Consider the following 25,390-nt stretch of genomic DNA (forward strand, 5'->3'; position numbering starts at 1 on the left):
CATATGGCACTGAAGATAGAGGAGGGGGGGATTCAGCGGGACACACAGAGCAAGTATGCAGGAGACTGGGGGGGGGGGGGGGGGGGTGAGGAGACAGAAAATCAGGAGGGGCCGGCGGGGAGGAGCATCACGAGAGGTCTGACTAAATACAATCTCTTAGCAGCAGGGACCTGATCTACCCATCAGCTAGCTGTGATTGACAGGTAGATCGAAGAGGAAGCTGTCACGGGGCCCCCTACTGGCAATGCCTGAATGGTCAGTCCACCCCTGGTGTGCGGCACTTACTATTGCGAGCTGTGTCGGCGGCTGCTGGTGTAGCACCTCCCACACAGTTCACATACTTCAAAGTCTTGCAGGACACGGCTGCTAATGGGAACTGAGTTCCTGTTGTGGAAAAAAGTACAGGAACTCCGTTCCCATGCGTTCCCGCAGGACTTGAGCCCTGATCTCCAGGCTATAAAAGACACAAATCTATGCAGCTCTGTATTCATTCGTACATAATGAAGAATATGTGTTAAAATGCAGCTAATATAAATACCCGAATTAAACTAGAATCAGCCTCCTGTAACCCCCTATAGGGCAGCACTCAGATTAGGGGAGGGAGAAGAAGCGCTGGGAGCCAATCAGATGTGCTGCATACAAATGTGCTAAAAGGGAACATGAGGGCAGCCCAGTGGTGTAGTGGGTGGCACTTTCACCTAGTAGTAAGAAGGGTCGCTGGCTCAAATCCCAACCACGACACTACTTGCCTTGAGTTTCTCCCTGTGCCTGCGTGGGTTTCCTCCGGGTACTCCGGTTTCCTCCTACACTCCAAAGACATGCTGGGAGGTTAATTGGATCCCATCTAAATTGTCCCTAGTATGTGAGTTAGGGACCTTAGATTGTAAGCTCCTTGAGGGTAGGGACTGATGTGAATGTACAATGTATATGTAAAGCATTGCGTAAATTGATTAGCGCTATATAAGTAACTGAAACAACTGATAGGAGTCGTGAGCAGAGAGATGACATCATCATTCTCCTGCTGCTCCTTCATTATCCAGTCAGACTGGGAAAGGGAGAAACACTATCTGTTCTTATTCTGTATGTATGGACTGTGCACAGTACCACTTCTCTTGTCCTGTATGTCGGGTGTAATTCTCGGTATCTGTTCTTATTCTGTATGTATGGACTCTGCACAGTACCACTTCTCTTGTCCTGTACGTCGGGTGTAATTCCCGGTATCTGTTCTTATTCTGTATGTATGGACTCTGCACAGTACCACTATTCTTGTCCTGTATGTCGGGTGTAATTCTCAGTATCTGTTCTTATTCTGTATGTATGGACTCTGCACAGTACTACTTCTCTTGTCCTGTATGTCGGGGGGAATTCTCAGTATCTGTTCTTATTCTGTATGTATGGACTCTGCACAGTACCACTTCTCTTGTCCTGTATGTCGGGTGTAATTCTCAGTATCTGTTCTTATTCTGTATGTATGGACTCTGCACAGTACTACTTCTCTTGTCCTGTATGTCGGGTGTAATTCTCGGTATCTGTTCTTATTCTGTATGTATGTATTCTGCACAGTACCACTTCTCTTGTCCTGTATGCCGGGTGTAATTCTCGGTATCTGTTCTTATTCTGTATGTATGGACTCTGCACATTACCACTTCTCTGGTCCTGTATCCCGGGTGTAATTCTCAGTATCTGTTCTTATTCTGTATGTATGGACTCTGCACAGTACCACTTCTCTTGTCCTGTATGTCGGGTGTAATTCTCAGTATCTGTTCTTATTCTGTGTGTATGGACTCTGCACAGTACCACTTCTCTTGTCCTGTATGTCGGGGGGAATTCTCGGTATCTGTTCTTATTCTGTATGTGTGGACTCTGCACAGTACCACTTCTCTTGTCCCGTATGCCGGGTGTAATTCTCTGTATCTGTTCTTATTCTGTATGTGTGGACTCTGCACAGTACCACTTCTCTTGTCCTGTATGTCGGGTGTAATTCTCGGTATCTGTTCTTATTCTGTGTGTATAGACTCTGCACAGTACCACTTCTCTTGTCCTGTACGTCGGGTGTAATTCTCAGTATCTGTTCTTATTCTGTATGTATGGACTCTGCACAGTACTACTTCTCTTGTCCTGTATGCCGGGTGTAATTCTCAGTATCTGTTCTTATTCTGTATGTATAGACTCTGCACAGTACTACTTCTCTTGTCCTGTATGTCGGGTGTAATTCTCGGTATCTGTTCTTATTCTGTATGTATGGACTCTGCACAGTACCACTTCTCTGGTCCTGTATCCCGGGTGTAATTCTCAGTATCTGTTCTTATTCTGTATGTATGGACTCTGCACAGTACCACTTCTCTTGTCCTGTATGTCGGGTGTAATTCTCAGTATCTGTTCTTATTCTGTGTGTATGGACTCTGCACAGTACCACTTCTCCTGTCCTGTATCCCGGGTGTAATTCTCGGTATCTGTTCTTATTCTGTGTGTATAGACTCTGCACAGTACCACTTCTCTTGTCCTGTATGTCGGGTGTAATTCTCAGAATCTGTTCTTATTCTGTATGTATGGACTCTGCACAGTACTACTTCTCTTGTCCTGTATGTCGGGGGGAATTCTCGGTATCTGTTCTTATTCTGTATGTGTGGACTCTGCACAGTACCACTTCTCTTGTCCCGTATGCCGGGTGTAATTCTCTGTATCTGTTCTTATTCTGTATGTGTGGACTCTGCACAGTACCACTTCTCTTGTCCTGTATGTCGGGTGTAATTCTCGGTATCTGTTCTTATTCTGTATGTATGGACTCTGCACAGTACTACTTCTCTTGTCCTGTATGTCGGGGGGAATTCTCGGTATCTGTTCTTATTCTGTATGTGTGGACTCTGCACAGTACCACTTCTCTTGTCCCGTATGCCGGGTGTAATTCTCTGTATCTGTTCTTATTCTGTATGTGTGGACTCTGCACAGTACCACTTCTCTTGTCCTGTATGTCGGGTGTAATTCTCAGTATCTGTTCTTATTCTGTATGTATGGACTCTGCACAGTACTACTTCTCTTGTCCTGTATGTCGGGGGGAATTCTCGGTATCTGTTCTTATTCTGTATGTGTGGACTCTGCACAGTACCACTTCTCTTGTCCTGTATGTCGGGTGTAATTCTCGGTATCTGTTCTTATTCTGTGTGTATAGACTCTGCACAGTACCACTTCTCTTGTCCTGTATGTCGGGTGTAATTCTCAGTATCTGTTCTTATTCTGTATGTATGGACTCTGCACAGTACTACTTCTCTTGTCCTGTATGTCGGGGGGAATTCTCAGTATCTGTTCTTATTCTGTATGTATGGACTCTGCACAGTACCACTTCTCTTGTCCTGTATGTTGGGGGGAATTCTCGGTATCTGTTCTTATTCTGTATGTGTGGACTCTGCACAGTACCACTTCTCTTGTCCTGTATGTTGGGGGGAATTCTCGGTATCTGTTCTTATTCTGTATGTGTGGACTCTGCACAGTACTACTTCTCTTGTCCTGTATGTCGGGGGGAATTCTCGGTATCTGTTCTTATTCTGTATGTGTGGACTCTGCACAGTACCACTTCTCTTGTCCCGTATGCCGGGTGTAATTCTCTGTATCTGTTCTTATTCTGTATGTGTGGACTCTGCACAGTACCACTTCTCTTGTCCTGTATGTCGGGTGTAATTCTCAGTATCTGTTCTTATTCTGTATGTATGGACTCTGCACAGTACTACTTCTCTTGTCCTGTATGTCGGGGGGAATTCTCGGTATCTGTTCTTATTCTGTATGTGTGGACTCTGCACAGTACCACTTCTCTTGTCCTGTATGTCGGGGGGAATTCTCAGTATCTGTTCTTATTCTGTATGTATGGACTCTGCACAGTACCACTTCTCTTGTCCTGTATGTCGGGTGTAATTCTCAGTATCTGTTCTTATTCTGTATGTATGGACTCTGCACAGTACCACTTCTCTTGTCCTGTATGTCGGGTGTAATTCTCGGCATCTGTTCTTATCCTGTATGTACGGACTCTGCACAGTACTACTTCTCTTGTCCTGTATGTTGAATGTAATTCTCGGTATCTGTTCTTATTCTGTATGTATGGACTCTGCACAGTACCACTTCTCTTGTCCTGTATATCGGGGGGAATTCTCGGTAATGATCTGGATTTCTTAATTCAGTGACATGCGTTTGTGGTTTCATTTCCCCGTCTATCGCTGTGCTGGGCTGGTGGTGAAGTGTCACTTTCATTAATCATGACGCTCCTCCCTCTTCCTGGGAAGTCGTTTGATAGATTTGTACCTGGCGGAGAACAAAGGACCGGATTCAGAGAAGCGTTAATACTGAGCGGTGTACATGGCGGTGTACATGGCGGTGTACATGGCGGTGTACATGGCGGTGTGCATGGCGGTGTGCATGGCGGTGTACATGGCGGTGTGCATGGCGGTGTGCATGGCGGTGTGCATGGCGGTGTGCATGGCGGTGTGCATGGCGGTGTGCATGGCGGTGTACATGGCGGTGTGCATGGCGGTGTGCATGGCGGTGTACATGGCGGTGTACATGGCGGTGTGCATGGCGGTGTGCATGGCGATGTACATGGCGGTGTACATGGCGGTGTACATGGCGGTGTACAGACACCGGAAACACATCACCGGAATAAACCTGAGAAACAAATGAAGAGATACAAGTTGCACCGACCACCATTTATTTATATTGAATGGAGAATGGAAATACTCTGGCCAGCCGCACTCCGGATTGAATAAAAAGTAAATCATGCCTTTATTTTCTCAAATAAAAAACCTCACATCACACAAATCACAGCAGCAAAGGAGAAAAAAATATAGAACAAAGTCACTGACGCGTTTCACGCTAAAGCTAGCGCTTATTTCCATTCTCCATTCATTTGGTTTGTGCAATCAGCCGGCACCTGGGACCCCTATTTGTCTGGAGAACAAGCAGTTTTTTGGTGGACTGGCCAGGAGCGGTGGATTCTTTTTTTCCTTGTCGATTTATTTATATTGTTATCTGCAGCCTTGGAGCTGCACCCGTCTGTACCGTCCTGAATCACACCGCCTCACCCCCTATGTTCAGTAGCAACAAAGATGTTATAAAAGGGAAAACTGAAATCCAGGCAGATATAAAAAAAGACACAAATCAGTGCAGCCCCAGTATTCATTGATACATCACGAAATGTATTTATTTAAAAGCAGATAATATAAATACCAGAATAGATGTGAAAGCAGCTTCCTGTAACTAATAGGGTTGCTGGTTCAAATCCCGACCACGACACTATCTGCCTGGAGTTTGCATGTTCTCCCTGTGTCTGTGTGGGTTTCCTCCGGGTACTCCAGTTTCCTCCCACACTCCAAAGACATGCTGGTAGGTTAATTAGACCCTGTCCAAAAAAAAATGGCCATAATATGTGTATGTCAATGTTGTAAGTGTGTCGGGGACTCTACAGGTTAAAGGACCACATAAATAGCTGCAGATGGACACCGTTTGCAAGAAAAGCACCCTGAGGCAATTCAGTTCGTATCGGTAGTGCTATACAAGTCATTCATTCATTGAGGAGAATGCAAAGCAATCTCTGAACAGTGTCCAGGCCGAGCGAGCAACCTCCTGTGGCCACAATGCAGCTGGGCAGTCACTCGGCATGGGACCCGGAAGCGGTGTAGTCAGTGGCGGCTGGTGCTCAAAATTTTTTTGGGGGGCGCAAACAAACTGAAAAAAAAAAAAACACATCAATTGCAGCTACTGTGCCCATCAAACGCAGCTACTGTACCCATAAATTGCTGCCACTGTGCCATCAAATGCAGCTACTGTGCCCATCAATAACTGCCAGTGTGCCCATCAATTGCTGCTACTGTGCCTCATCAATTGCCACTACTGTGCCCCATCAATTGCTGCCAATGTGCATCGCTCGGGAGACGGGACTTGCCTGTCTCGCAGCTGGTCACGGTGGTGTCCTCCACGTCCATGCTCCTCGATGTCTCCAGTCCTCTCTATCGGGCGTCCAATCACAGCACCTGTTGTTTCAGCCAATCGGGTGACAGGTAACCAGACCCGAGCACTTAATTGGTTGAGAGGCGGTTCAGTGTTCCTAACACAACACTGAGTAAACAGTGAACGCACTGCATTGTGCCCGCTGTTTACCATTTTGGAAGCCTATTAGAGCCCATGGCTCCAAAAATAAAAAAAACACCGCTGTAATTCAGGTGCCCGGCGCCCGACAAGGGGCCGGACACCTGAATAGGGGGTGGCAGCGGCAACCATAAATGGAGGCATGCAATACATGAATCTATCTATGGTGAGAGAGAGGTGGCAGTAGAGAGGGGGCGGCGCTCCTCCCACTGGGTGGAGTAGTGGTATCTTCTACAGTTATTTCCAGATTCTAGAGGGATCCCACAAACATGATCACTCTCTCCCTCTGCAGGAAATGTAGGGTAGAGGCATGGAAGCCCCCCTGGTGTAGTTCCCCAGTGTGGCCAGGAGTGCAGGTCACACTTATGTAAGTTGGAGGTGGGTTTCTCCGCATCCAGTTCACATGACAGAAGGGTGTGACCGGCTTTCAATGAACTCCGTCTTTGACTCCGTTTCAGATCCAAATTCAGGCAAAAAAAATTCAGACCTGATTTGCACCTGAAACAGAGAACAGGGACGCACTGGCCCCCAATGCTGCAAGCCAAGGCCGCAGCTAGTGTGAATCCGGCCTTAGGGACCCCCTGGATTTAGTAGACAGTGTAGTTACTTAGATAGCCACTAGATGGCCCCAGAGTAGTGGTAGGTTGTGCCCCTAGGAAGTAGCATCCCTGCCTCTGCCATTGTGAGGCATCTTAAAGAAAGTGCAGGGATAGAAGAAAGGGTTGGCGGGAGTCTGCTGTGCTCATTGTCATGGGAAGTGTCTGGAAGACTAAGCCACGGCAAAGATGTAGCCTGTGAGGCTCTCGGGGGCCAAGCGGAGGAGGAAGATGCAGAACTAATTGTGACCACTCACATCCCTTTCACATGGGATACTGGACTCTGGCAAACCTTCGCACTAACAGGTATGGGCTCCCCAACTCGGTTCCCCTCTTACTTATGTTCTCTCTACTATTTGTAACCATAAAGAGTATGCCACCACCGCTGGGGTGACTGAAGGATGAAGATATGTCATTATCTGCATTAAAAAGGTTCTCGTTGTGTGGACTTTTCCTTCTGCTAACATCAAGATGGGGATGTCCTCTGGAAACAGATGGTGCTGGTTGAGGCTGCATTTGGGATCCATTGCCATAAGGTTGGAAACGGGTATGGGAAGGACTACTGGGGTTTGCTGGTTGGGCGTCTTCCAGGGTGTGCTCATGGAAGGCCAGAATCCAATGGGTACCCTGGAGGGTCCCTTGCCCATAGCAGTCAAATGAGTCTGCCTTGGGAAGTAACTGATGTCCAGATAGGAATGGGTTAAAGACACTACATGTCCTTCCACCAAGTGGTTAGCTGTACACATGGAGGACATGCAGCCCAGGATGTGGCTATCGAAATACTACAGCCCAGAAGACCCAACCTAGGCTGTGGTGCAACGATAGCCACGTCCTGGGCTGCATGTCCTCCATGTGTAACAGCTAACCACTTGGTGGGGGGACATGTAGTGTCTTTAACCCATTCCTGTCTGGACATCAGTTTCTTCCCAAGACAGACTAATTTGACTGCTATGGGCAAGGGACCCTCCAGGGTACCCATTGGATCCTGACCTTCCATGAGCACACCCTGGAAGACTCCCAACCTGGGGGGACATGTAGTGTCTTTAACCCATTCCTGCATCACTGCTGTAGGAGTTTCTGCCATTCCCCTCCGTTGTGATCAGGTGGTTTCCCCATTTCAATTGCCATTGTGGTCTAGGGCAGCGTTTCTCAACTCCAGTCCTCAAGGCGCCCCAAAAGGCCATGTTTTCAGGATTTCCCTCAGATGAAACTGTCATGGTATTTACTAAGGTAGTGAACCTGATCAAATCACCTGTGCAGAATAATGGAGAGCCTGAAAACATGACCTGTTGGGGCGCCTTGAGGACTGCAGTTGAGAAACACTTGTCTAGGGGTGAGGCACTTACCTTCCTCTATCCACAGGAGTCTCTCAGAACATGTCCACCGGGTACAATTGCCCTCCGGTCTCTACATGGTCCACTCTGTGCAGTCCTTAGTTCCCCCACTCTGATTATCCTTGGGTGTGCCCTGCATTTTCCCCTACAAAAGTTATATGGTCTTTCATGGTCTACCACTTACCCAGGGCCTATTTAAAGAGATCTTGCACTGTGGCAGGTGCTCATTATAGAGTTCTCTGTTTTGAGGGGTCTGTCTCTCTTTACTCCAGATATCTGATTCCACTTCTTCCCGGTACTCTGATCTAATGCCCAACCTGACATTTGCCAAGTCAAACTGTGCACCTTGGTCCTGGTCTTCTGGCTTATGACATCTGACCTGACTATAACTACTGGCCTGCATGCTTGTTTTATCTACAAGGTGGTCAAGGCTTCTCATGCTGATCCTAGTCTGATACATTATCCCAAGGGGGTGATCAAGTACCAGCATTCTCATATAAAGCCTCCTCTGAAAGTGGCTACAAAAAGGTGAAGAACGGCTTGAAGAGGTCATGGTGGCTAAGCCCAGGCTCTCACATTCTGTCTTTGCTTTTGAGTACCCGCCGTCAGACCTAAATAAAGGCACACTATAGCCAAAATGGAAAATGAAGCATTGTTGTGCAAACATAGACCATGGCCTGCTTTTGGTTCTTCATCCACCCATCACTATTGTGCTCTCGTCCTCCCCACTGCCTTCTGTTATGAATCAGATGATCCTGGATCCAATCTGCTGGTGATGATGGAACATCCTTCAAGCTGTCTCTCACATACAGAAAGCTTAATGGGCTTTACGGTTATACCATCAGCAATGGCTGGAGCCATTCAGCAGAACATACTATCTCTTGTCTGGATACCTGACCTCATTCGATTGTGAAGGAGAGGTTCACTGACAACATCACCTGTCCTTTTTCTCATCCAATCAGCAACCTGCATGTAAGAGATCATAGTACTGGAGTAATGTAGTAGTAGTAGAAGTAGAAGTGCTGCTCCCACCCTCCTGGCCAGGGCTTTTAGTAAAAATGTACTTAGAGGCAGGGAGGGCTGGTGAAGTTTTAGGATGGGGGGGGGGGCGCGAGACTCCGCCCCTTCAGATTTGCCCCCCCCCACTTCCCCACAAGCCACACCCCTTATCGAATCAACATCATATACCAGGCTGCACATTATACACAGGGCTTTACTAAAGCAGTTGAATCATGCTTATCTTGTGTATAACCACATCAGGCACCTTTTCTGCAACCTGTAAATCACACATATCTACAACCTGCAAATCGCACATATCTGCATTCTGCAAATCACACATATCTGCATTCTGCAAATCGCACATATCTGAATTCTGCAAATCGCACATAGTAGGCTGAGAGCACTGAGGAGGCTAAGATTTTTCAAGTAAGCCTATTTGGATTACCAAAATATGTATGGTTTGAATTGCTATTACAATGCTGATATACAGTGCCTTGCGAAAGTATTCTGCCCCCTTGAACTTTTCAACCTTTTGCCACATTTCAGGCTTCAAACATAAAGATATAAAATTAAAATTTTTTGTGAAGAATCACCAACAAGTGGGACACAATTGTGAAGTGGAACAAAATCTATTGGATTATTGAAACTTTTTTAGCAAATAAAAAACTGAAAAGTGGTGCGTGCAAAATTATTCGGCCCCTTTACTTTCAGTGCAGTAAACTCACTCCAGAAGTTCAGCGAGGATCTCTGAATGATCCAATGTTGTCCTAAATGACTGATGGTGATAAATAGAATCCACCTGTGTGTAATCAAGTCTCTGTATAAATGCACCTGCTCTGTGATAGTCTCAGGGTTCTGTTGAAAGCGCAGAGAGCATCATGAAGACCAAGGAACACACCAGGCAGGTCCGTAATACTGTTGTGGAGAAGTTTAAAGCCGGATTTGGATACAAAAAGATTTCCCAAGCTTTAAACATCCCAAGGAGCACTGTGCAAGCGATCATTTTGAAATGGAAGGAGTATCAGACCACTGCAAATCTACCAAGACCTGGCCGTCCCTCTAAACTTTCAGCTCAGACAAGGAGAAGACTGATCAGAGATGCAGCCAAGAGGCCCATGATCACTCTGGATGAACTGCAGAGAACTACAGCTGAGGTGGGAGAGTCTGTCCATAGGACAACAATCAGTCGTACACTGCACAAATCTGGCCTTTATGGAAGAGTGGCAAGAAGAAAGCCATTTCTCAAAGATATCCATAAAAAGTCTCGTCTAAAGTTTGCCACAAGCCACCTGGGAGACACACCAAACATGTGGAAGAATGTGCTCTGGTCAGATGAAACCAAAATCCAACTTTTTGCCCACAATGCAAAACGATATGTTTGGCGTAAAAGCAACACAGCTCATCACCCTCAACACACCATCCCCACTGTCAAACATGGTGGTGGCAGCATCATGGTTTGGGCCTGCTTTTCTTCAGCAGGGACAGGGAAGATGGTTAAAATTGAGGGGAAGATGGATGCAGCCAAATACAGGACCATTCTGGATGAAAACCTGTTGGAGTCTACAAAAGACCTGAAACTGGGACGGAGATTTATCTTCCAACAAGACAATGATCCCAAACATACAGCAAAATCTACAAAGGAATGGTTCACAAATAAACGTATCCAGGTGTTAGAATGGCCAAGTCAAAGTCCAGACCTGAATCCAATCGAGAATCTGTGGAAAGAGCTGAAAACTGCTGTTCACAAACGCTCTCCATCCAACCTCACTGAGCTCGAGCTGTTTTGCAAGGAAGAATGGGCAAGAATTTCAGTCTCTCGATGTGCAAAACTGATAGAGACATACCCCAAGCGACTTGCAGCTGTAATCGCAGCAAAAGGTGGCTCTACAAAGTATTAACGCAAGGGGGCTGAATAATTTTGCACGCCCCACTTTTCATTTTTTTATTAGTTAAAAAAGTTTCAAAAATCCAATAGATTTCATTCCACTTCACAATTGTGTCCCACTTGTTGGTGATTCTTCACAAAAAATAAAATTTTTATATCTTTACGTTTGAAGCCTGAAAGGTGGCAAAAGGTTGAAAAGTTCAAGGGGGCCGAATACTTTTGCAAGGCATTGTGTATATATATATATATATATATATATATATATATATATAAAAAAAGTGTATGCTGTGACCATAGATCTCCTTTAAGGCAAAAAGTTATGGCCAAATCAATAAGGTGGTTGCTAAAATGGGAAAATTCTTCAGCTTTGTTCAGGCCTGAAGTGGTTACAGGAAATCGTCACTCGTGGAGTATATTTTTCTCTTACCGAGAACAAAAGTTCAGTGTCTGGAGATAACATTCTACACTGACAAACGTTCTCTCATTCCTGCACTTGTGTTGCAGATGAATAATGGTTTAGCCTGGAGCTCACCTATCTATTAGCCCAGAAACAAACATGTTTTTCTATGAATGAAGCCCCAGTGTAACATTATGCAGCATGAGGCCGCGTACACACGCGCGGACTGTTCGCCCAACTTTGTCCGCTGAACAGTGTTTGGGCGGACAGTCCGCTCGTGTGTGGGCTTTCAGCGGACAGTTTCAGCGGACAGTTTGACGAACAAGGTTTTTCGGAAATTCCGTAAAACTGTCCGCTGAAACCTTGTTTGAGCGAACAGTCCGCCCGTGTGTAGGCTTGTTCGTCAAACTAAGTTCCGCGCATGCTCAGAAAGGATTTACACGCCGAAAGTTATAATGCAGTGTATAGGACGTCGTATTTTTCGTCCCGTCGTACGTGCCGTTCACGTCATCGCGCACGGTTTCAGCAAACTGTTCGTTCGTCGTGTGTGGCCATGTCCGTCCATGCTAATTTTGAGCGGACTGTTTGCCGAAACTGTTTGACGGACAAAGTTGGGCGAACAGTCCCCGCGTGTAGTGATGGCCGAACGGTTCGCCCGGCGGTCGTTTCGCGGCGAATTTCCGACTTTCGCCGTCCGCGGGTTCGAACGCCTTTTTCCGTCGTTCGCCCCGGCGGACTTACGTGTTTAATGTATACAAGAACTTTAACCTTTCGTGACACGTTTATCATGTGTTACAGGACAACCAATTGAGACATGACAGCTCATGGACACTTGGACATTCCCCCTAACCTATAAATACACCCGATCCGGTGGCCATTTTACATTCTTTCTTCTGTCACTGTAGGGAAAGGATCCTGTGTGGAGTAGGGACAGAGAAAACGCTAGCTATTTGGTACACAAAAGTTCTTTTCAGGACTGGTATAGGTGTTAGGTCAGCAGCCTGAGTTTCTTTTGTCAGTTTAGATAAAGGGACAGAGCGCTGTATGCTGCTATTTTAGGGACAGCTCAGCCAGATTAGTCTTTCTTCATCATCATCATCATCATCATCATTAGCTGTTACTATCAGGTCCACAAAAGAGCTGTTCCAGCTAATCGTTCCAGCCTACTCTTTTTTGCCAATTTGTATAGGGACAGGCAGGAAGCAGTGTGTCAGGCAGTGAGGATAATTTTAAAGACTTGCTGTTACTATTAGTTCCACAAAGGTTCTTTTCAGGACTGGTATCAGTGGTACGGTAATAGGCTTGTACACGTATAATATTCTTTCTTCCAAATATAGAAAGAATATTATACTTGACTGCTGCCCTTCTGCTGCAGTCTGCTAATCATTCACAACTCACTTGTTCCACAAAGCTCTTTATCAGGACTGGTAACTTGGTCTGTCTAGGGTGCTACGGTACATAGGCTTGGGTGCGGTACAGTCTGCTGTTCTGTAAGGACCGCTATCGGTCCACAATACATAGGTTTGCCGTGCACTACTGCTGACCGCTGCCCTATACTGCAGCAGTCCTTCATTGGTATAGGGACTGACGTACAGTCTGCTAATCACTAACACACAACCTGCTTGGTCCACAAAAGTTCTTATAAGGACTGGTAACTTGGTATAGGGTGCTACGGTACATAGGCCTGAGTGCGTTACAGTCTGCTGTTCTGTAAGGACCGCTATCGGTCCACAATACATAGGGTTGCCGTGCACTACTGCTGACCGCTGCCCTATACTGCAGCAGTCCTTCAGCGGTATAGGGACTGACGCACAGTCTGCTAAACACTAACACACAACCTGCTTGGTCCACAAAAGTTTTTATAAGGACTGGTAACTTGGTATAGGGTGCTACGGTACATAGGCCTGAGTGCAGTACAGTCTGCTGTTCTGTAAGGACCGCTATCGGTCCACAATACATAGGGTTGCCGTGCACTACTGCTGACCGCTGCCCTATACTGCAGCAGTCCTTCATTGGTATAGGGACTGACGTACAGTCTGCTAATCACTAACACACAACCTGCTTGGTCCACAAAAGTTCTTATAAGGACTGGTAACTTGGTATAGGGTGCTACGGTACATAGGCCTGAGTGCGTTACAGTCTGCTGTTCTGTAAGGACCGCTATCGGTCCACAATACATAGGGTTGACGTGCACCACTGCTGACCGCTGCCCTATACTGCAGCAGTCCTTCAGCGGTATAGGGACTGACGTACAGTCTGCTAAACACTAATACACAACCTGCTTGGTCCACAAAAGTTCTTATAAGGACTGGTAACTTGGTATAGGGTGCTACGGTACATAGGCTTGAGTGCGGTACAGTCTGCTGTTCTGTAAGGACCGCTATCGGTCCACAATAGATAGGGTTGACGTGCACCACTGCTGACCGCTGCCCTATACTGCAGCAGTCCTTCAGCGGTATAGGGACTGACGCACAGTCTGCTAAACACTAACACACAACCTGCTTGGTCCACAAAAGTTTTTATAAGGACTGGTAACTTGGTATAGGGTGCTACGGTACATAGGCCTGAGTGCGTTACAGTCTGCTGTTCTGTAAGGACCGCTATCGGTCCACAATACATAGGGTTGCCGTGCACTACTGCTGACCGCTGCCCTATACTGCAGCAGTCCTTCATTGGTATAGGGACTGACGTACAGTCTGCTAATCACTAACACACAACCTGCTTGGTCCACAAAAGTTCTTATAAGGACTGGTAACTTGGTATAGGGTGCTACGGTACATAGGCCTGAGTGCGTTACAGTCTGCTGTTCTGTAAGGACCGCTATCGGTCCACAATACATAGGGTTGACGTGCACCACTGCTGACCGCTGCCCTATACTGCAGCAGTCCTTCAGCGGTATAGGGACTGACGTACAGTCTGCTAAACACTAATACACAACCTGCTTGGTCCACAAAAGTTCTTATAAGGACTGGTAACTTGGTATAGGGTGCTACGGTACATAGGCTTGAGTGCGGTACAGTCTGCTGTTCTGTAAGGACCGCTATCGGTCCACAATACATAGGGTTGCCGTGCACTACTGCTGACCGCTGCCCTATACTGCAGCAGTCCTTCATTGGTATAGGGACTGACGTACAGTCTGCTAATCACTAACACACAACCTGCTTGTTCCACAAAAGTTCTTATAAGGACTGGTAACTTGGTATAGGGTGCTACGGTACATAGGCTTGAGTGCGGTACAGTCTGCTGTTCTGTAAGGACCGCTATCGGTCCACAATAGATAGGGTTGACGTGCACCACTGCTGACCGCTGCCCTATACTGCAGCAGTCCTTCAGCGGTATAGGGACTGACGTACAGTCTGCTAAACACTAATACACAACCTGCTTGGTCCACAAAAGTTCTTATAAGGACTGGTAACTTGGTATAGGGTGCTACGGTACATAGGCTTGAGTGCGGTACAGTCTGCTGTTCTGTAAGGACCGCTATCGGTCCACAATAGATAGGGTTGACGTGCACCACTGCTGACCGCTGCCCTATACTGCAGCAGTCCTTCAGCGGTATAGGGACTGACGTACAGTCTGCTAAACACTAATACACAACCTGCTTGGTCCACAAAAGTTCTTATAAGGACTGGTAACTTGGTATAGGGTGCTACGGTACATAGGCTTGAGTGCGGTACAGTCTGCTGTTCTGTAAGGACCGCTATCGGTCCACAATACATAGGGTTGCCGTGCACTACTGCTGACCGCTGCCCTATACTGCAGCAGTCCTTCATTGGTATAGGGACTGACGTACAGTCTGCTAATCACTAACACACAACCTGCTTGTTCCACAAAAGTTCTTATAAGGACTGGTAACTTGGTATAGGGTGCTACGGTACATAGGCTTGAGTGCGGTACAGTCTGCTGTTCTGTAAGGACCGCTATCGGTCCACAATAGATAGGGTTGACGTGCACCACTGCTGACCGCTGCCCTATACTGCAGCAGTCCTTCAGCGGTATAGGGACTGACGTACAGTCTGCTAAACACTAATACACAACCTGCTTGGTCCACAAAAGTTCTTATAAGGACTGGTAACTTGGTATAGGGTGCTACGGTACATAGGCTTGAGTGCGGTACAGTCTGCTGTTCTGTAAGGACCGCTATCGGTCCACAATAGATAGGGTTGACGTGCACCACTGCTGACCGCTGCCCTATACTGCAGCAGTCCTTCAGCGGTATAGGGACTGACGTACAGTCTGCTAAACACTAATACACAACCTGCTTGGTCCACAAAAGTTCTTATAAGGACTGGTAACTTGGTATAGGGTGCTACGGTACATAGGCTTGAGTGCGGTACAGTCTGCTGTTCTGTAAGGACCGCTATAGGTCCACAATAGATAGGGTTGACGTGCACCACTGCTGACCGCTCACCTATACTGCAGCAGTCCTTCAGCGGTATAGGGACTAAGAGTTTTGTCACAGGGTCATTTAAAAAATGACATGCAGAGGAAGAGGCAGGCCCTTCCGCAGGGGTGGTAGGGGTAGGGCAGGAGCAACAGGCTTGAGCCAAAGTGGGAAGTTGCAGAAGGTGCGTTCAATTACTTTAAAGGATGCACCAGACTTGGTTGAGTGGCTCGCTCAGCCTTACTCTTCTGCACCCTCCTCATCCTCTCGATCTGCACCCTCTTCTTCACTCTCTGCTATGTGCACCCCCAAAGACACTACCACCAACAACACGACCACCACCACCACCACCACATACCTTCCGCTTGAGTCACTGGAATTATTTTCCGATCCATATCAAGAGGACATTTCTGATGCGCAGCCACTCTTGGTATTGGATCAGGAAGAGGAGGTAGCAACAAGCGCTACTCAGCAGTCTGACGCCAGTACCCAGATCAGCCCAAGGAGGAGGTTGGTCCCCGGTGTTGCTGCCTACTCTACTTATAGCGGTGGGGAAGGTGACGTTGATGATGACGTGTCTAGTGATGTCACGTGGGTGCCCACAAGAGAGGAAGAGGAGGGGAGTTCAGAGGGAGATATGGACCAGCAGATAGGGAGGAGAAGCAGCAATGACTTACATTGCACAGCAGGGACAAAGCAGACTGCAAATGTATCAGGAGCGAGTCATCGACCATGTACGGTCACATCTGGCGCTCCCAGGACACCGGCACATGGCTCCGCAGTGTGGGCTTTTTTTAACGTGTCCGCTGCTGACAATAGCGTTGCCATCTGCAATCTTTGCAGTCAACGCGTTAGTCGCGGTAAGCCCAATACTCACCTAGGGACGACCGCCTTAAGAAGGCACATGAGCAGCCATCACCGAGCCCAGTGGGAGCAACGGAACACACAAAGCCACACTGCAGGCTCTCACCGTCCAGCCTCGTCTTCTACTTCTCCTTCTCCTCTCTCCTCACAATTGTCCTCCACTCCACCTTCCATCACGCCAAGCTCACATTTTTCTGCAAAAAGGCAGGCTTCCGTGGGCCTAATGTTTGAGCGTAAAAAAATGATGACGCCGGATAACCCTCTTGCCCAACGGTTGGCGGCTGGCTTGTCAGAACTCATAGCCCGCCAACTACTGCCATATAAACTGGTGGACTCGGAGGCCTTTCGCAAATTTGTGGCCATTGGAACACCACAATGGAAGGTCCCAGGAAGGAAGTATTTCTCAGAGAAGGGCATCCCAGAGCTATATGGCCATGTTCAGCGGCAAGTGAATGTATCTCTGGCACACAGTGTCGGTGCCAAGATACATCTGACCACAGACACGTGGTCTAGCAAACACGGGCAGGGAAGGTATATCAGTTTTACTGCCCACTGGGTGAACCTTCTGACGGCCGTCAAGCATGTAACCCGTGGCACCCGTGTAGATTTGGTTTTACCGCCACGGATTGCATGCAGGCCTGACTCTTCTTCTCCTCCTCCTACTCCATCCTCCTCCCTCTCCTCCTCAGCTGCCTCCTCCTTTTCCGCTGCTAGCGTCTCTTCCACTGCACCGCCCAAGCTCCCCAGAACCTATTCCACATGCCAGGTGAGACGTTGCCATGCCGTGCTGCGTCTGTTGTGCCTGGAAGCAAAGAGCCACACTGGCCCGGCACTCCTTTCAGCTTTGCGTTCACAGGCAGATGAGTGGCTAACACCGCTCAATTTGACAGTTGGTAAAGTGGTGTGTGACAACGGTGCCAATCTGCTTAGCGCATTGAAACAGGGCAAAATCACGCACGTGCCGTGCATGGCACACGTCTTAAACTTGGTCGTGCAGCGATTCCTTGTCAAATACCCTGGGGTCCAGGACATCTTGCGGCAGGCAAGGAAAATCTCGGCCCATTTCAGAAGATCTTACACGGCCATGGCTCGCCTTGCTGACATTCAGCGGCGACACCATCTGCCGGTCAGACGTCTTATTTGCGATTGCCCGACGCGATGGAACTCAACCTTCTATATGCTTGATAGGCTGCTCCAGCAGAAACGTGCAGTTAACGTCTACCTGTATGAACTCTGCGAAAGAAACGGTTCTGGGGAGCTGGGTTTTTTTTCACCGCGCCAGTGGCTGCTCATGCGCGACACATGCAGACTTCTGCGGCCATTTGAGGAGATCACCAAACTGGTCAGTCGCAGCCATGGCGCCATCAGTGACATGGTACCTTATGCCTTCTTTCTGGAGCGTGCATTGCGTCGTGTCATTGATCAGGCTGTGGAGGAGCAGGAGCGGGAAGATGAGGAAGTCGCAATGCTGGATGAATTCCCAGGGGGGGCTACTCTATCTGAGACAAGTCAACAACAGGAGTCTGATGAGGAGTCAGAGGAGGATGGTGCCGGGGCGGATGAGCAGGAGCAAGAAGAGCATGCTTTAAACCTTTCTGGGATCCCTGTTGTGCGAGGATGGGGAGAGGAGAATGAAGAGGACGACATTATCCTGGATGATGAGCAGGAGCCAGGCCACCACACCGCTTCCACTTTAGTGCAAATGGGGGCCTTCATGCTCCAGTGTTTTAATAGGGACCCCCGTATAAAAAGCATGAGGGTCAAGGACCAGTACTGGGTGGCAACGTACTTAGACCCCCGGTACAAACACAAAATGGCGGAAATGTTACCGCCGTCGCAGAGGGCTGTCAGAATGCAGCACTTCCAGGCCTTGCTTCGAGAAATGCTGCATTCTGCTTTTGCGTGCGCTGGCAGAGGAGCAATTCCCACTCCCAGAGAAGGATTTGCGGGTACCAATCCAACAGCGCCTGCAAGAAGAGGCCGGTTTGAAGATGTGTTGGTGACTTCGGATATGAGGTCATTCTTTCAGCCGACCCATCGACAGGTGTCATCCGGATCCAGCATCAGGGAACGCCTAGACCGTCAGGTGTCCGACTACATTGGGTTAACGGCCGATGTGGACGCTCTGAGGAGTGATGAACCCCTAGACTACTGGGTGGGCAGGCTTGACCTCTGGCCAGAGCTTGCCCAATTTGCAATCGAACTGTTGGCTTGCCCCTCATCCAGTGTCCTGTCCGAAAGGACGTTCAGCGCAGCAGGGGGGATTGTGACCGATAAGCGTACTCGCCTAGCTCACCACAGTGTTAACTACCTCACATTTCTAAAAATGAATGAGGCATGGATCTCGGAGGAATTCAACACATGTGATCAGTAGACCATGTATATGTCTATAAACAATTTTTGGAATCAAGCACACAGACCTTCTTAATTCATTTGGCTCACTTCCCTGACCCAAAAAAGCACACCGTACTATATGCCCCTACCCTCCTCTTTGAAGAGGTTGAGCGGTGTCATATTTCTACTGGGGCTGCTTATTATGAGGGGTTCCCACCATCCCTGTGCTGTGCTGACTTCCTCCTGGGTGTTCTTATTATGAGGGGCTCCCACCATCCCTGTGCTGTGCTGACTTCCTCCTGGGGGTTCTTATTATGAGGGGATCACACCATCCCTGTGCTGTGCTGACTTCCTCCTGGGGCTGCTTACGGTGCTGCTGTCAGCGCTGTATGTCACGGAGCTGCTGTCAGCGCTGTATGTCACGGAGCTGCTGTCAGCGCTGTATGTCACGGAGCTGCTGTCAGCGCTGTATGTCACGGAGCTGCTGTCAGCGCTGTATGTCACGGAGCTGCTGTCAGCGCTGTATGTCACGGAGCTGCTGTCAGCGCTGTATGTCACGGAGCTGCTGTCAGCGCTGTATGTCACGGAGCTGCTGTCAGCGCTGTATGTCACGGAGCTGCTGTCAGCGCTGTATGTCACGGAGCTGCTGTCAGCGCTGTATGTCACGGAGCTGCTGTCAGCGCTGTATGTCACGGAGCTGCTGTCAGCGCTGTATGTCACGGTGCTGCTGTCAGCGCTGTATGTCACGGAGCTGCTGTCAGCGCTGTATGTCACGGAGCTGCTGTCAGTGCTGTATGTCACGGAGCTGCTGTCAGCGCTGTATGTCACGGAGCTGCTGTCAGCGCTGTATGTCACGGAGCTGCTGTCAGCGCTGTATGTCACGGTGCTGCTGTCAGCGCTGTATGTCACGGAGCTGCTGTCAGCGCTGTATGTCACGGAGCTGCTGTCAGCGCTGTATGTCACGGAGCTGCTGTCAGCGCTGTATGTCACGGAGCTGCTGTCAGCGCTGTATGTCACGGAGCTGCTGTCAGCGCTGTATGTCACGGTGCTGCTGTCAGCGCTGTATGTCACGGAGCTGCTGTCAGCGCTGTATGTCACGGAGCTGCTGTCAGTGCTGTATGTCACGGAGCTGCTGTCAGCGCTGTATGTCACGGAGCTGCTGTCAGCGCTGTATGTCACGGAGCTGCTGTCAGCGCTGTATGTCACGGTGCTGCTGTCAGCGCTGTATGTCACGGAGCTGCTGTCAGCGCTGTATGTCACGGAGCTGCTGTCAGCGCTGTATGTCACGGAGCTGCTGTCAGCGCTGTATGTCACGGAGCTGCTGTCAGCGCTGTATGTCACGGAGCTGCTGTCAGCGCTGTATGTCACGGTGCTGATGTCAGTGCTCTGTATTACGGTGCTGCTGTCAGTGCTCTGTATCTCCTGCACCCTCTTGTTTGCCTACCCTGGTCCCTGACCTTCCCTCTCCTCCATTGCCTTCATTAGCTCCATAGTCCTGAATTGTCAGAACAATTTCCCAAATAAAAAAAAAATGCTTGTAGTTATCGATCCCAAATTCACCTCATACATGTATTATGCTATTGTCCAGGTGGTGGGACTACGTGCTACCCCCTAATAATTACCCCGTGGCCGCAAATTCGACCTAAAGGTTTGCGAAATTCGCCTCCCATTGAAGTCAATGGAGCCCGCGGCGAACGGTCGTTTTCGCGAACGTTTGTGTCCGTTCGCGTTTCGCGTTCGCGAAACGTCCCGTCGGAAGTTCGTCCATCACTACCCGCGTGTGTACGCGGCCTGAGAGTTTCTTTTGCTGCTTAGGTAAATCACGCAGTAATCATTTTTAGCCACTAGATGTCACCAGAGTAACAGCAGTGCATTATCCCAGAAATCAATGACTTGCAATACTCACTTTTATCCAGTAGATGGCATCAGAGTAATAGCAGCACATTATTCTAAAAAAAACAGTGAATGCAGTCATGGGCGTCCGCAGGTAGGGGCAAGGGGGGTCAAGTGCCCCCCCCTGGAATCAGGGATCAGATCTTAAATTCAACACAATAAGAAAGTATAGAAAACTGCGCCAACATACAAAAAATATTGTATACACCAACTTCCCAAAATAAAGAAAATTTGTAATAAATTAATATATAATTAGTATACTTCAAAACTTATAACAAAATAGTGACAGTCAATATGAATCCATAATTAATGAGTTCATGAAAAAAAGTCCATAGATGGTCAACCCTTACGATCCTATATAAAAACACCACGGTGGTTGCACACACTTGAAACTGCGCACACGTGCCCGTCACCTTATAGTGAGTGCGCTTACCAGATTAAAGCTTAATGAGAGCGTGGTAAATATATCCTTGGTCGCCACAGGGTACTCCTCCTCTTAATGGATCAGCATACCATAATTATGAGCAGTATTCATATGCACACATCCTATTCAATGGTCCCACAGATTGCTATCAATGGCTCAAAGGAAAAAAGGGAACCGACATAGTGTAATACTGATAAAAAGTTTAATAAGAGCAAAAAAAGGTAGCACGCTTACAAGAACATCGAGTCAATACAGCGTGTACGGTAAAGCATAGAAAAAGCCGGCCGGCCTTCGGGAGCCCGTCCTCCCCTTCTGCAACGTGATGGCGTCACTGCGTGCCTTCCCAGACGCGTTTCGTCATAAGTTGACGTTGTCAATTAAATTCAACACAGTTCCATCGGTATCGGTTTGTGGGCAGTACACCCCCCTGTGCAACCCGCCAGTGGGGTAACGCCATCAAGGTGCTGTCAAGCCCCCCTATCAGTGTAGTGTGACTGCGGGCTCTTTTCCCTGCTCAGTCCAGCAGAAAACTCGGCGGCGCTGTGACAAGAGAATGGCAAGTTGCGGGCTATAAGGTTTCTCCCGGTCATCCCCCCCTTTTTCCTGTCGGGAAGAAGAGATGACGGCTCTCACCAGGTTCCTCGCCCAGCTTTCTGCCCGCTCCGTTCCTTCCCTATTGTTCATAACTGAGGGCCAATCAAAGGAGACTAGGAGAGGAGAGCATCATGGGACATGTAGTCCCAAAGATTGGTGGCCCCATTTTCCACAGGGAGGAGGCTACAGTTCAATCGAGAAAGATTGAGAGACTGCAGCCTGGAAAAAAGCTGAGGGAGAGAGTGCGACAGGAAAAAGAACGAGGAGTGTGCTGGGCGGAAGCCAGAGAGAGAGCCATGCTGCCCAGCACCACCAGAGAGAGAGCTACATTGCCCCGCGCCACCAGAGAAAGTCATGCTGTCCAGCGCCACCAGAGAGAGCCACGCTGCCCAGCACCGCCAGAGAGAGAAACACTGAGCCACTGCCAGGGTACAGACATGCTACACTACTGACCAGAGTCGCCCACGGGGGAACCCAGAGTGAGCGATCGTCCAGCCAGAGGGATCACTGCTGTAGTTTCGCTGGGTCTGTTAAGAGGGCCTGTTGGCCATTATCCATTACTTATCCTAGGGATTGTACTATGTCTGTAGTCTCTGACCATGATAATGTGATAATGACATTGTCGAAAAGGGGCGGCGCATGTGTGACCCTAAAATTATGCCCCCCCCTGAAAAAAGTTCTGCGAACGCCCATGAGTACAGGGTGATTCCTCAACTTTTCCCATCCTGTTGTTGGACATCCAATATCTATATAGAGATAAGTTGGCGCTTGGGACAAGCTAAGTATTAGCAGGCCAGCCTGTTTGACATCATGGGGGATGGGGATGGTCAAGAGGAATTTAAAAAATGACTAAAAAAAGTCCATTTAGTCCGGGTGATAGCATCTGGAAGGCAGCCCAGAGGAAGGTAAGAAGCAACTTCTGGAACAGCTGAGGATAAAACACAGGAGCCACTCTAAGTGCAGTATAAAAGTAAATTTAATACACAATCGAGTATAGGTACTCACAATGATAAAGTAGTAAAAGGCATTGGGTACAAATTGTCAGGTGTCCGTGGAGAGAGTGCATCTGGGAGGCTTCCTGCTGGGGTCTCAGAGCAGGCCGCGCCTGGTGGTTGTCGACACTTCCTTGATCTGGAACCAGGGCTGGACTGGGACACAAATTTGGCCCTGGACTTCATCCAGACCAGCCCACTTTAATTTTGCAAACAAGCACAAAAACAGTATATAAAACTACCGTATATACTCGAGTATAGGCCGACCCGAATATAAGCCGAGGCCCCCAATTTACCCCCAAAAAACTGGAAAACTTATTGACTCGTGTATAAGCCGAGGGTGAGACATGGCTGTCCATCCCTGTGTGTCCGTCCATCCCTGTGTGTGTGTCCGTCCATCCATCCCTGTGTGTGTGTCCATCCATCCATCCATCCATCCATCCCTGTGTGTGTGTCCGTCCATCCATCCCTGTGTGTGTATCCATCCATCCATCCATCCCTGTGTGTGTGTGTGTGTGTGTGTATTCATCCATCCATCCATCCCTGTGTGTGTGTGTGTGTGTGTGTGTGTGTGTGTATCCATCCATCCATCCATCCATCCCTGTGTGTGTGTGTGTGTGTGTGTGTGTGTGTGTGTGTGTGTGTGTCCGTGCAGCCTTGTGTGTGTGTCCAGCCTACCTGTGTCCCAAGCCTCCGTCCCGAGCCGCCGTCGTCCCGAGCCTCCTCCGTCCCGTGCCTCCTCCGTCCCGTGCCTCCTCCGTCCCGTGCCTCCTCCGTCCCGTGCCTCCTCCGTCCCGTGTCGTGCCGATGGATCGCCGCTCCAGGATCGCCGCTCTTCTCGGCGGCCATTCTACAATTCAAAAGCCGCGCCTCCGCCTCCGCCTGTGATAGGCGGAACACTCAATTTCCCAGCAGCCTGTGTTCCGCCTATCACGGACATCCTCTCATACTCGTCCGTAGTATGAGAATGAGCGGATGTCCGTGATAGGCGGAACACTGACTGCTGGGAAATTCAGTGTTCCGCCTATCACAGGCGGAGGCGGAGAAGGAGGCGCGGCTTTTGAATTTTAATGTCCGCCGTCTGTCTGCTCGATACGCTGATCGAGCAGTCAGACAGCGGTGACTCGAGTATAAGCCGAGGGGGCACTTTCAGCCTCAAAAAAGAGGCTGAAAATCTCGGCTTATACTCGAGTATATACGGTATACGTAATTGTGCAAAAAAAGATAAGTAGCATAACATAAGGAGTCCTCACTAACCTCTTCTATTATTTCACTTATTCTCCTCTGTATTTTTCTCATCTTTCTCACATCACTGCATGAAATTGAGGGCAAGTCGTGCAGCCATTACTTTGTCACTGAAACCGGCCCACTGAGCCATCGGCCCACCGGGAAACTCCCTGTAGTCTCAATGGCCAGTACATGCCTGTCTGGAACGCACTGGAGCCGGGGGATGGCGTCACTTCTGGGAAATGGTGAACCAATGGGCGATCCGTTTGCAGAGCTTGTGGTCCTGCCGAAAATCCAGTGTCCTTATAACTCTGCATTGAACTGAAATCTCAAACATTATGAGCCTTCCCAGTTCTGTCTGTGAACAATAGAATTCCTCCCCCACATAATGTTGTTTGAGATTTCAGTTCACTAAAGTGTTATAAGGACACTGCATTTATGGCAGGACCACAAGCTACGCAAACGCGTCGCCTATTGGTTCGCCATATCCCGGAATTGACACCATCCCCCGGCTTCCTGTGCATTCCAGATCAAAAAAGTGTCGACAACCACCGGCGCGGTCCTGCTTTGAGCCACCAGCGAGAAGCCTACCGGATGCACTCTCTCCACGGACACGTGGCAATTTGTGCCCAATGCCTTTTACTACTTTACTCTTGTTAGTACCTATACTTGTTTATGTATTAAACTTACTTTTATACTGCACTTAGAGTGGCGCCTGTGTTTTATCCTCAACCAATATCTACCTTTCCGTGATGATTGGATCAAAGTGGCTTGGGGCATTTTCCTGATACTCATTAGAATTAAAGAAATGGCTTGGATAAGCTGCAAACATTATTTAAAGCTGAACTATCTTTACTTTCACTCCAGCATCTTCAACCAGGCAGCTTCCGGGTACCTATCTCCGTTCATCTTTATTGGATGGGTCGAGGTGACATCACTCCTGCACATGCATGGGAGTTCAGTCAGCTGCACATGCACAGGGCAGAAACTTTAATATACAAAATACATAGGATGTGTCTTCTGCATTAAAAATCCTGCCTGCTTCCCAACTTTTTTTTTTGTTTTTTTACATTTGCTTAAATTTCCACTTCCAACACACAAAAAAAAAAACAGGTATGGTATTTTTTTACATTGGTACATTTAGTCCAGCTTGCCATACCTGTGGGATCCCTGTGGGAGCTGGAAATCACTATACCCTGTTTCCCCGAAAATAAGACCTAGCGTGATTGTCGGTGATGGCTGCAATATAAGCCCTACCCCCCCCCCATAAGCCCTAGTTAAAGTCCTTGTAGGTCTTATTTTCAGGGTAGGGTTTATTTTTGGGGTAACAGGGTAGGG

Source organism: Lithobates pipiens, unplaced genomic scaffold (genome assembly GCF_037356315.1).
Source record: "Lithobates pipiens isolate NorthernLeopardFrog02 unplaced genomic scaffold, aLitPip1_a1.2 Scaffold_18, whole genome shotgun sequence".
In the NCBI taxonomy this organism is placed as follows: Eukaryota; Metazoa; Chordata; class Amphibia; order Anura; family Ranidae; genus Lithobates; species Lithobates pipiens.